Source organism: Microtus pennsylvanicus, chromosome 14 (assembly GCF_037038515.1).
Source record: "Microtus pennsylvanicus isolate mMicPen1 chromosome 14, mMicPen1.hap1, whole genome shotgun sequence".
NCBI lineage: Eukaryota > Metazoa > Chordata > Mammalia > Rodentia > Cricetidae > Microtus > Microtus pennsylvanicus.
The window spans coordinates 13,114,248-13,127,572 of NC_134592.1; the positions used below are offsets into that span (position 1 = coordinate 13,114,248).

General features: G+C 48.9%; 1 protein-coding gene and 1 pseudogene across 1 annotated transcript in view; both read right to left on the minus strand.

Annotated features, from left to right (window-relative positions):
- Bdkrb2 (bradykinin receptor B2) overlaps positions 1-11,882 on the minus strand; it is a 31,791-nt gene extending 19,909 nt beyond the window's left edge. The window contains exon 1 of the mRNA XM_075947905.1: positions 11,721-11,882. The gene's annotated coding sequence lies outside the window, so the exon portion shown is untranslated. The remainder of the gene's footprint in view (positions 1-11,720) is intronic.
- Positions 5,719-6,165, minus strand: LOC142835223 (large ribosomal subunit protein uL23 pseudogene; annotated as a pseudogene).
- Positions 11,883-13,325: the final 1,443 nt, after the last annotated feature.

Consider the following 13,325-nt stretch of genomic DNA (forward strand, 5'->3'; position numbering starts at 1 on the left):
GTACCATTATGGGTGAGTGGGGCAGGCTGTTAGCAGGGGCTCAATCAGTTTTCTGGATGGCCATTAATGGGAGTTTGTTCCTACTAAGGCACCAGCTGCCCGTCTGCAAGGATCCATTCCTGATTGCCCACCCCTGCAGAGACCTTCAGGACCAAGACAATGTAAAAATAGCCCAATCTTCACATGGCATGTCACAGACCAGAGAAGGCAGTAATAGGTGGCAGCTTCAACATCTTTTCTGAATAGGGATGAGGCAGGAGAAAGTTTAATTGTGGCATAATTTAGCGAACAAATTGCAAACATTTAAAACAAAAAAAGGCCCTTTCATTTTTGTGTTCTGTTTCTACAAAAAAATCAAAGGACAGGAAGTGCTTCATGCAGAGACATGCTCATCCTCGTTTAAGAGAGGGCCTTAGGGACAGCCTGACGCTGGCTAGGTGGTATTCTACGCATGTGCAATGACTGCCCAAGGATGCCTCTCAGGGCTTGCCAAAGTGAGATGCCACCTCTGAAGTCTTGTCAGCATTGTAAAATTCTGGGCACGGATTGTATCCACAACACAGATTTTATGTTCTGGAGGGTGTGCTGCTGAAGGCTGGCACGGATGTCTTTAGCCCCAGGATCACCGTTTGCTTCGGTGCTTTTCTTAATTCTTTGTAGAGGGGCCTAAGTGTGCTTTTAAAATGAAGACCATCTATAGGGCTGGGGAGAGGCCTCAGATCTTTAATAACCACATTAAAGCTGGGTACAACATCGTATGCCTGTAACTTCAATGCTGGGGAAGGGCAGAGAAAGGCGACTCCCAGGGGGAGCCTGCTGGTGGGTCAGTCTAGCTAGAGGTTGGGTTACAGACTCAGTAAGGAGTCTGTCTCGGAAATAAAGTGGGAAACAATAAAGGAAGACACTGACATTGACTTCTGACTGCCACACAGGCACGCACAGGCCAGTGCACCCCGACCACACACGCACCTAGCACTTTTGCAATAACAAGCCGTACGTTTTCTCCTTGTAAAAAAACAAAATAGAGAGTGAATTATAGTTAGTTTGTATAAGAAAGACAACTGACCAGGCCTTGCTTATAGTAGGAGCTGGCAAATTAGCTCACAGTTGTGTTTTTGTTTAACGTGAAATGTAAACTGTTTCTCCCATGATTCTCTGGTTGCCTAACTACCATTCTGCGTAGGTGAATCAGTGGGTTTTGCTAACCTGGGAGGGGCCATGCTCTGCTAACCTGGGAGGGTCCTCAGACGCAACTCTAGGATTCTCAAGCTCCCTACTGTGCCACAAAGGCCTGCTTTGATTACATGGTCCAACCTACATCCTTGATTCTGCCATGACAGCCCAACGAAACCCCAGGAGATGGAGGCCCTTCCACTGTGTTCTCATGAGCCGTACCATTTTGGAGTGGCATTTTCATGACAGTGAGTCCTTGGAGCATGCCTCCCCATCACCTTCATTCACGGAGGACCATTCCTCAACTGCCTCACCTGGATGTGGTCTGAGTCTGTCCTCCAAGAGATCCAATGTTGGAGACTTGGTCCCCAAGGTGACAGTGTTGGGAGGTGGTGGGAGGTGGCAAGGAGCCTTTAAGAGGTAGGACCTGGCAGGAAAGCTTTTAAATCCCTGGAGACATCTGCCCTTGTCATTCTCCATAATGTGATAAACAAGGGAGGGACTTCAAGGGTCAACTTTAAGCAACACAAGCTATAAATGAGCTAAAGAAAACTCCTCTTTTTCTCTTCTGTTTTTCCCTTTGACCATCTCTCTCTTTTATGCCTCAACCTCCCTAGTGCTGAGATTCCAGATGTATCCCACCACACCTGGCGATAAACCCCCTTTATTTGCAAAGTTACCTGCCTCAGGTTCTTTGTAAGAGTGGCAGAAACTGTATGAGTCCAGAACCACAGCCCATCTCCCTCCTGTATTCCTCTCTTCTACTGGAGTCTGATGTGTTCCCTCCGGGACAGCCTTATTCTTCCTGCAGCTTGGGAATCTCTACAAAGAACAGAGAGAGTCTGAAGCACCCAGTGAGCCCCTACTCCCAGCTTCCAATCTGATGCTGACCTACCCTCTTTCTCTTCTTTCTCTTTGCAATTTCAAAAATGCATTCAGAGCCTGGCAGGAATGCTGCCCTTTTGGTGATTCTCACCCCCCCCCCATCTCTCTCTCTCTCTCTCTCTCTCTCTCTCTCTCTCTCTCTCTCTCTCTCTCTCTGTGTGTGTGTGTGTGTGTGTGTGTGTGTGTGTGTGTGTGTGTGTGTGTATGGGGTCAGTTTCCATTCTTTTCTTAGCTGCTGGGGAATTGGGAGATTTGGAACTCATCATAGTCCATGTGTGAGGGGACTTCCTCTCACCATCCCCTAAGCCACCCAGACTCTGGTACCCCAGGGCCACGTACTGAGGACAGACTGGCATTATGGAGTGATGCTATCTGGTACCCCAGGGGCACGTACTGAGGACAGACTGGCATGATGGAGTAATGCTATCTGGCATTCAAATCTCAGCCCTACCACTTGCCTGTGCTGTGTTCAGCTTTCTGAGCCTGTGTTCCCACCTGCGGGGCAAGGAGCTTTACTGTTGGTGTGAGGGGCGTGGGTGCTGTGGGGACCTGGCGTATCCATCCCTGTCACTCACCAGTGCTGGCTCCCTTACTTGACTCGGACTTTACAGATGCCATCCCTTTCTCCCTGATCCAAGGGAGGTTCTGGGCAGCCAGAGGCCTAGATGGCTTTACTTCTATTCTCTTAGTCATAGGCCCAAAGGGACCCCGGGAAAGAATTCGCTGGACCACTTGTGAGGAAAGTCTCTGGGCTGGTGATTATCTCTGCCCTGAACACATGTCTAGTGCTTTGAGGGGGGGGAGTTCTAGGGCCCAGAGGGAGAGAACAGGCAAGGTGCTCCAGGTCTAGGTGACTCTGGGATTTCTCACTGTGGAGAAGGGCCTAGCATGGGCTCAGAGATCTGCACTCTCTCCTTTCCCCGAGACTCCAGTAGCCTTACCACTTCCTACACCCATACCTGTGCCTGTCTGGGGAGGCCAGGTGTCACAAGAGCCACGTCAGGTTCAAAGGCTGCTTCAGCCACTGTGTCTCCTTTGCAGATTATCCTGTCAGCTGTCACATGGGGGCACGTAACCTTAGAACAGATTTATCAGAAGGAGTAGCAGAGACAGCTTTGGGGGGAGGGGGCAAGGGTCTCCTGGGGCCAGGATAGGACTTTACACATACTTTCACCAGGTGATTTACCTGGCCATTTCCAGCCCACACCATGCCCTTCCCCTATTTAAGCCTAGTCTCTGCTCCATAAGGTACGGGCCTTAAACTTGAAGCCTACACAAAATCTCCCATTGGGCCCTGGTTTCTGTGAGGAGAGGCCTCTGATCTGTGGGAGTCCAGAACAGACAGGACTTAACAGCTTGGATTTTTTTTTTAATTTACTAAATTAAAAATAAAAAGAGGAAGGAATACTAGCTTCTCAAATCCAGGGCACAAGGTCAGGGAGGCTCACACATGACTCTGTTCTATAGGTCCAACAGTGGTCCTCCTATCAACATAGACCAACAAGGAAAAGAGCCAGCTCTTGGGTTCTCCTTCAATAGCTTTTTGATATCAAAATTTTTCTTCTTTGCAGTTAGTTTTTCTTGATTTTTTGTGCCATTATTTTCCTCTCTCTATGTTTCTGGCTATTATTCTTTATCTGATTTTGTTCTCTGCTTCTGGGGATTCAGTGTGTGAGGCAAGTACTCTCCTACAAAGCTACAGTCCTGATCAACTTTTATTTTTTTTATTTTGAGGTAGGAATGTCCTGGTACTTTGCCCAGACTGGTTGATCTTGAACTTGTAATCCTCCTGCTTCAGCCACATGAAAACTGGGACTTTGAACCTGTGCCACTAAAGCCCAGCTTAGCTATAGCTACCCCAAAAGTGAATTTGAATGAATGCATTTGTTTGTACCCTTGTGGCTTAGTGACCTTCTGAAGGTGTGAATTCTCCTCTGATGTGACCTTGACTTTGTTCCCTAAGATTGATAAGGAGTGTTATCATAGAGTCGATCATTTCTCCAATATCTGCAACTCTTGGAATGAGTTTTTGGAGTACTTTCTAGAATTTCCGGGTGGTTTGTGATGTGTAGATTTTATATCAGGTGTGAATTTCCATAGAACAGGCTGACGACAAGGCCTGTCAGAGCTTCATACACGAGACATCTATCAGCACCTGTGAGATTTTCTGGCAGGTCTGGCAGAACACACAGTTGGTTTCTGCACATCAACCCATGTGTGTCACGGTGCCATGGCTGTCTTTAGCTCACTGACAAACATGAGAATCCCTATCTGTCGATTAATACCAAGAGTAGAGAAATAATGATACTCTCCCAGCTATGATAAAAATTGAGGCTGCAGAGATGGCTTAGCGGTTAAAATGCTTGTCACACATCCATGAAGACCTGAATTCGGATCCTCAAGAGCCGTGAGAGCTGGACACAAAGGCACACATCTGTCATTTCAGAGTGGAAGGCCAACTGGGCTAGCTGAAATGGGGAACTCCAGGTTCGGTGAGAGAATCTGCCTCAAAAACTATGGTGAAGAGCAAAGGGTTGGCCTTCATGCATGTACACACGCATACACACACACACACACACACACACACACACACACACACGGGTATGTCCTTGTAATGCAAGTGCTGGAGAGGTGGAGACAGGAGGCTCTCTGGGGCTCTCTGGCCAGCCAGTCTACCGATTGACAAGCTCCAACAGAGAGAGTAATGGAAGAAGATGCCCAAGGTTTGACTTCTGCCCTTCAAAGGTGCTTGTATGGTGAGGGTGTCAGAACACACACATGCATACTCCACACGTGTGTGATACAGGTGCACACACAACCACAAGTGAGAAGAACAAGACGAAGACCTTTAGCGCCCTCCTCACCCCCTTCCCGCTGCCACATTCCCTTTTCAGCTTTGGTTGAAATAACATGAGATTTTCGTCCCCGGCAGTTACAAGCTGTTTATCTTTTTTGAGCAACCATTCCAAACATTTATTAGGCATCACAGTCAAGCTTCAACCAACTTCAGGACCATAGTTTGGACTTTAATCGGAAGGCTCTACTGATCACAATAACTTTTCTATAATATTGTCCCTGTTCTTAAATTGTTTAATGGAATGAACTTCCTATTTGACTAGAATTCTTAATGAAGAAGTTTCTCTCCCCCCCCCCCCCCCCGGAAAACAAATCCCTGCTTGAGATTTGAGTCTGTGTGAGCAGAGGCTCTTTCAAGGACCCCCAAACATCCGAGTCTACTTTTAATAGAAGTAGTTTCAACCCCTTCTCCTCAGTTCCAGGGCTCAACACAGAGCCAAGCACCATTAAATATATTTCGTTACACAGACTCTGAAGACTCAAAGCTGGTTTGTTCTGCTACCCTCAAGCCTCACCCCCAACCTCATTGCCCTTCTGCCGGATACAGGCATAGATAGGTGTGTGATTTCCCCTCTCCACATTTTCAGAACTTGTTAGACCTCGTGAGATATAAGTAAACCTAGGCTGCTGGTCTAGAACTCACAAGGTCACCCAGGATGGCCCCATACTTGGGGCAATCCTCCTGCCTCAGCTTTCTGAGTGCTGGGATTTCAGGTGTCAGCCACATGAAGCTTGTCTTCTTGTTTCTTTTTCTTTTTTTATGGTGAAAAAGTGTATATTTAGAATTAGCCGGCTGGGCTCAGTTTAGATGATTCCAATCTTGTTGGCAACACCCAGAGCATCATAATCAGGAGCCAACCGAACATATGCCTTCTTCTCTCCGTCAGGCCTTATGAGGGTGTTGACTTTGGCCACATCGATGTCATAGAGTTTCTTCACAGCCTGTTTGATCTGGTGCTTGTTGGCCTTGACGTCTACAATGAACACAAGTGTGTTGTCTTCTATCTTCTTCATGGCTGACTCGGTGGTCAGGGGGAATTTGATGATGGCATAGTGGCCAAGCTTCTTTTTCCTGGGCACGCTCTTCCTTCATAGCCACAGGGTCTTGGGCCAGCGAAAGGTGGGCGATGTGCGGATCTTCTTTTTGTGGCTGTGGATGCCTTTCAGCACTGCCTTCTTGACTTTCAAGGCCTTTGCTTTAGCTTGGGCTTTGGAAGGGGCAGGAGCTTCCTTCTTCGCTTTCGGCGCCATCTTGACGAACAGCTGTCTTCTTGTTTCTATTCCTGACTGTTTTGCTTCTAAGATTTAAGTTTTTATTCAGATTTCTGCAAAGAGACCTGCATGCCCATGAGAGCTTCAGAGGGTGCAGAGAAAGCACAATGACTCTCAGTCTCTGTCCTGCTATGATCTAGCCCTGCTTTCTCCTCTATGAAGGCCAGCGGGCTGTTGTGGGAATTCGATGCAACAGTAAATTGTACTGGGGTGGCTTGGCCCAGTGCACGTGGTCTTTTTTGGGCCTGTGACCAGATAAGGACTGAAGTTGAGAGTCGCACTCGCTTTCTTTGGAACGATGTAGGAGCTGGCAGAGCTGTGGCTTTGAGTGCCCCTTGGTCCTTTGGGATTGGGATTATGATGCAGTAGTGGAGAGCTGGTCCCCAGAGGGATGGGCGGAGCAGCTGGGGATGCGATCCAGAGTCCTCCTTCTGTTTTGTAATCATTGTGCACAGATTTGATATTAATAAGAGGTAAAACAGTCCCCAGGTTTCCTGCATTACCTGGCTTCCAATGTGGGGCTCTGAGAATAAGAGTTGCATATTCTATCAACTGAGCTAGCTAGGGACTATTGCTATAAATTAATTTCCCCTCATATTTATTTTGACTCTTTAGAACCTTTCTTTAGATATAATACTATCTTAAAATTTAAACTTTCTGTTTCGATATTAAGTTTACGTTTTAAGTTTTCCACAGTGAACAATAAATTCCCCTAACAGCCATCTCTGATGTCTCCAAAAAGATGATGGGGCCCCACAACAACGATTGTACCTGGATCATAATGATGCCATTGAGCCAATAAACACCACTCCAAGACTGACTTTGGGCTACAAACTGCTCAGGACAGTTCCAAGGTGGTTAGTTGAGATGGCCCAGCCTCATGCACCACTCTAGCCAAGACTTTAAATAAGCTTTAGCTGTTACTCAGAGACTGGTTGCTAACGATGCAGCTAGTCCTCCTAAGACTTAACAATTGTTTTAGTTTTATAGGGTCCTAGAGAGATGCTGTCACCAGCTAGACAGCAGGAAGTAATTCTAAGAACATGACACCCCCTTTCCAAATAGGTGGTGTGAATGATTTTGGTTTTTCTCAGGATTATGGATAATGTTCATCTGTTGGGAGTTGGTAATAAATTGTGGTAGGGTTGGGGTGGAACAATAGAGGTTAGACTCACCACCTGGTTTATAGTTCTTATTGTACATAGTTTTATATAAGGATTAGAACCTTCCTTTTTATTTTAGACTAACAGGGGGAAATGTTATGAGAATTCGATCAGATAGCAAATTGTATTGGGGTGGTTTGGCCCTATGGGCGTGGTCTTCTCTGGGTACGTGATTAGGTAAGAACTGAAGGTGAAGATCATGCTTGTTCTTTCTGGAATGGTGTGGGAGCTGGAAGAGCTATGGCTTAGAGTTCCCCTTGGCCATTTGGGAATGAGGTTATGACTCTGAAGCATAGAGCTTGTTCCCTAGTGGGATCATTAGAGCAGCTGGTGACACAACCCAGAGTCCTCCTTCTGTCTTGTAATTATTGTGCGTGGATTCGATATTAATAAAAGGTAACACAATACCCAGGTTTCCCCTTTAGGCTGTCTCTTGGCATCCAATCCCTTCTCTTTTCGGATGCCTGGCTTTCATGGGAGATGCCCATGTCCATGTGTAAGGACACACATAAACACATAGACACTCCCAGGTCCACTGCCCTCACTTCTGCATGCATCAGTGGAACAACCAATCTGTCTTGTTTGCTTTCTGTTGCTGTGAGAAAGATCATGACCAAAAGCAGCCTGGGGAGGGAAGGGTTTATTTGGCTTACATATCCTGGAGCACAGTCCATAGAGGAACACAGTTCCAAGGCAGGAACTCAAGGTAGGAACTTGGAGACAAGAACTGAAACAGGGACCCTGGAGGAAAGCTGCCGACTGGCTTGCTCCTCCTGGCTTGCTCAGTTTGCTTTCTTATTATACAATCCAGGACCACTTGCCCAGGGAGGACACCAATCACAGTGGGCTGTCCCTTCCACAGCAACTATTAACTAACAAAATGCTCTTGTTAATTAATCAACAAAATGCCTTAACAAAATGGCATACCTACATGCCAGTCTTTTGGACGCATTTCCTTAATTGGTTCCCTCTTTCCAGATAACTCTGGCTTGAACAAAGTTGACAAAAAGCTGACTGCTCAGTTTTCCAGGCACTAGAAGAGGAATCCAGGACTTCACCCATACCAGGCAAGTGCTCTGAGGCACATCCCTGACCCTCAGTTTTTTAAAATCAAGATATAACTGTTTCTTTATGAATACATTGCAGTGACTGATTGCATGCATCCTATAATAATCAAACCAGAGCAATGAACATGCGTCTCTCAGGCTGACATTTTTGGTGCATGGGGAACCTCACACTCAAGTAGTACTAGACAATCCACTGTGTTGAACAGAAGCCACTGCCTGCGGGCTGTGCCTTGGCGGTGTTACAGCCTGTGTCTTCCCCTCACCTTCTTTGTGACCAGCCTCCCAGTGGCACTGCTGTGGGACAGTAGGGCTGTCCCTTCACGCAGCACACTCTCAGGGGGGGGGTTCTGATTTGAGTTTTAAGATAGTTTCTAATTTAATTACTGTTTATAGCAGAGAGAGCTAAATCGCTTGCTCTACGCCATGTGGTAAAGGAAGGAGGGATTCAATTCTAGCTTAGCTTCAGAAGAAGGGAGGAATGAAGAGGAGAAGGGAGAGGATGAGAGGAGAGAAGGGAGGAGGGAAGGGGAGGTATGGGGAGGGTAGGGAGGGGAGGAGAAGGAAGAGGGAGAAGGGTCTCATACTCAGAGGTATCCATCTAACCTGTGCTCTCAGGGGCTTTGCAGGACTCCCCTGAAATAGGGACCATTGTCCGCATCACAGGCAAGCAAGCAGAGACTGAGAAATTCTCCCTCAGTAAGTGACACAGTTGAGATTTGGCCCCCAGGTCTTGTTTGTGTCACCTCGCTCTGGCCTCTGACAATGGGGGGGAGGTTACGGGATTCCACAGTTTTCTGGCCTCCAGAGTCTCAGAGCCGCCACCTTGGTGATGGAATCAGAGAAAGATGGATTCTTCAGTGTACTCTGGAATGCAGCACTGGGTGTGTGTTTTGGGTGTAGGCACCCCAGGAAACCAGGGAAGCTTGCTATTCAACCCCTTTCACAGAGGGCAGATGAAGGAATGTGGACATTCCATCTACAGAGGCCAAGGAGAGCTGATTAGTGTAATCCTCACAACAGTAAATAGAGTCCTGGCTTTGGAGAAGCTGGTTACCTCTGCCTGAGGAGGGGATTGCTAGCCTTATAGCCCTCCTGAGATGGACCAGGTCACGGCAATGGCCGGCTCTCTGATCAAAGCAACACGCATACTAAGACAGTTGCTTATGAGCTGGGGATTCATGAACCAATGAGCACGTTGGAAGTGGTCACTCGGGGACTCAGGTGTGAGTGGATCTCGATTCCTTTACTGATGACCTTTGGCTTTTGTTTGTTTAAGAGAGGGTTTCTCCGTGTAGCCGTGGCTATCCTGGAACTTGCTCTGTTTACCAGGTTGACCTCAAACTCTCTGAGATCCTCCTGCCTCTGATCCTGAGTATTGGAATTAAAGGCCTGCACCACCACCACCCAACAGCCTTAGATGCATAGAACACTTAAGGGGAAAATACAAAGGGCTCCCGTCTAGCCCCTGCTGTCCCTATAGTTTATCTTTCTCCAGAATGTCACGGGGAGGTGCTCACAGTGTCGCCTTTCCAAACCAGCTCCTTTGACTTAGCAACAGCTATATGCTCTCAGGGCCTTCTCTGTGACCTCAGTATATTCATTCATTCATCCAACCTCTCATGTGCTCAGCAAACAGTAACCAAATGGAGAACTATATAGCCCATGAGCAGATAGATACAGAGGGGCAGTTCCCATCTTCATTCTGGAATCCCAGGCTTCTTGGCAGGTCTACAGGACTCTCCCTTGCACCACGCGGTCCCTTGTTGACCACAGCTGCACAGCAGAGAGGGGCAGCCCCAATGTCACTCTCAGACACCCTAAAATGTCTGTCTAGCCAGTCACTGCATTAGCAGAGGTCATACGGTCCAGCTATTCTGGGCTTGGTCCCCTCTGCTCGGCGTCTGATGGGTTCCCTGTAGAGCAGTCTCCTCACACTGGCTCAGTTCATCATTCTAGCTTTCCCTTATTTAAAGGTGATAGAGCCTGAATCCCATAGTTAAGGGATTCCCTGGGCGATGTACACAAGACATTGGTGAGGTTGTTGTCTCCTCCAGACTCGGTTTCCCCGTCGGTGCTGGGGGCCTTGAAGAGCGCGGTTACAGATGCCTCTTTAAATGCATCAAGCTGTAGTATAGACATTCAGAGTAAAAGTGGCTTGAGATCCTAGGGTTCCCTGCCAGGGAAGCACATGTGCTTTTCCACTTTTAATATTTTCTCCAGCAAGCGGAGGAAAAGAGCAAACTCTAAGTTCCTGATACTCACAATTGTGTGTGTGTGTGCCCCATTACCCTCACTGCTGTTGGGGCACAGTAGGGGCATCAGTTCCCCGACAAGCCCTTCTTGGACACAGAAGAGCCAGGAGTTGTGGCTGTAACGGCACCACACCCACACCCAGCCAGAGCTCCTGCTTCCTGTGCACTGCTTGAGAGAGCCACCAGCAGCTTGTGACTCAGGAAGGCACATTCTAACCTGCCTAACCCATGAACATCACCGCGGCCACCCCACACAGGCTACCGACTTCCAGCTCAGCAATGGGAGTCGCAAACCACACGTGTAACATGTCCCAGGAGGACCAGATTTCTGTCTCTGCATTAAAAGGAGTCACTAAGTCTTCTCTGGGGCCCTGGCCCTATAATACAAAACCTTCACCAACAATGTCACCCACGGGGACATGGAAGCAGAGCTGGGACTCGAACCCAAGATAACACACCAAGCTCACTCATGGCCACCACCTTGAAGAAGGACCAAGACGGGAGTGACACAAAGCCTTTGCGGATTAAAGCTGCCACCACTGACACAGATGGGGCACATCAGCGCGTGGAGACAAAGTCTCTTTGCTGTCTTAACCTCGGCTCCAAGGAGCAGTCGAGCCCACCTTACAGACGGAGAAAGCAAGACTCAGACATTACAGAGACTCTCAAGGGACCATCAGTGGCCCAGTGAGCGAAGAGCTATTCTCATGACACCTGTCCCGCAGCTGCCTCGCACTGTCCTGTGGAATTCCTGCTTTAGTCCACGGTGTCCACCTGGAGCCTATAAAACTCAAATCACTGGCCACTCGCGGCGGCTTGGGGTCGGGGGGGGGGGAGATAAACTGGAACCGACAGGGAAAATCCTCCTGTCTAAGTAATTGTAACCCTTCCTCCAGCTATTTGTCAGACCTAGGAGAGGAAGGGAGCCTTCCTCCCACTCCTCAAGACCATAGAACCTCCGGGAGCTTGGGACTTGTCCCAGCCTCTGACCAGGACCTCTCTGTGCTGGGACATTTGGACTCTCCGTGGACTAGCTCCTGCTGGACACTCACCTTTTCTGGAGCAAGCGGTGTCTGTGTTCCAGCGAGTCCCTTGGTCCAGGTCCAGCGACTGCCTGTCTTGTGCGTCCCCACAGTCCTGCTCAGTCTTCTGAGGAGCTGAGCTGGAGTGGCACGGGAGAACAGCTCATCTTTCAAGGGCTGGCCGCTGATGTCATCACTCTCCTGGGCACTCCTCCCTCCACCTCTAACTCAGCTCAAGCTCCCAGCCCAGCCTGGGGAGCAGCAGCAGCAGCAGCAGCAGCAGCAGCAGCAGCAGCGGGGTGGGGGGGGGGGGAATTGGGATGGCCACAGGTAGTCTTCCGTTTGTGCAGACTCTTGACAGGGAGCCTGGAGTGGCAAATGTTTTCCCTGCGGCTAGAACTGAAGGAGCACGTGAATGCCTGTGTTCAACATAACACTGCTTACCATTACTGGGTCTCCTGAGCTGGTTGTTTTGCTTCTGAGTTTTAGGTGCAAACAGTGGGCATTTCCCTAGAGGGTGTAACTAGAAGGTAACCCATTGGCCAGGGGACTTCTGAAAGTGTTTTGTTCTGTTTTTGCTATGCACACCTCCCAAGGGTGCTGTGGCAGAAACTGGGATACGTCTCAGAGAAGGGACACACTGCTGGCCGAGTCCTTGGGCCAGATGTGTGTGGGCCCCTGCCAGACACTGATTTCCTCTGAGGAATTTAGAAGCAGTTTCTTCCTCCACCTTCTAGCTCTCTGGTCATGTTCATTCCCTTTGAAGATCTGCTAAAGACCTGCAGTGCTTTCCGGTCCAGATCAGAGGAGTGGAGGGCCCTGGGGAGGTCAGAGACTAGCCAAGAGTGAACCTAAGGCTCTAGGAATCCACACAGAGCCCCAGCTAATGACACCCCCTCCCCCGAATATCTCTCAGTCAAGTTCATACATTGCGTGGGCAGGGGCGGGTCAAATGTCACCAGAGGGATGGGAGGTGGATGGATTGGCCTGAGGACTAGCCCTGGCTTGACTTCGGACTAACTGAAGTTGAGTCAAGGCTCTTCTGACCAGAGTATGCCATTGCCTCATCTGCAGCTCTGTCCTGTCTGACTACAGGGAGCTCCCGTGGCCCTGGGTCTCTGGTTCACCTAGGTGAATGAACCTTCTGGCTGGCTAACCCTACATGCATATGCTGTGTGCCTTCCCACTCCTGCAGGGAAGACAACCATCCCCAGCACAGCACTGAAGGGTCACTAGGGAAGGATCCATCACAAACTTTGTAGATCAGGCAGAGAAGTCAGCCTGGGGACCCACAGGGTTAAGGCTGTCTGTGCGTAGTGAGACCCAGACTCCAAACGAAGAACAAATCCCCCAAAGTCCCACTATCTTGTCCCCGTTCTGTAGTCCCAGCTGGATGCTGCTGGGTCTGGAGTGGCTGGCTCAGTTTACATTACAACCGTTCTCACTGGTGGGGAGCACCTCTCTCACTGGGTTCTCACTCTGGTGGGGAGCACCTTCTCAACTTGGGGCCAGAAGCTCAACAGCTATAGAGTCCTGTATCACTAGAGTACTCAGATAATTCCCCAGGGAGTGTGAGACTCAGCTAGCCCCACCTAAATGCCACTCTACAGGTCTGGCTTGCTGTCACTCTGTCTT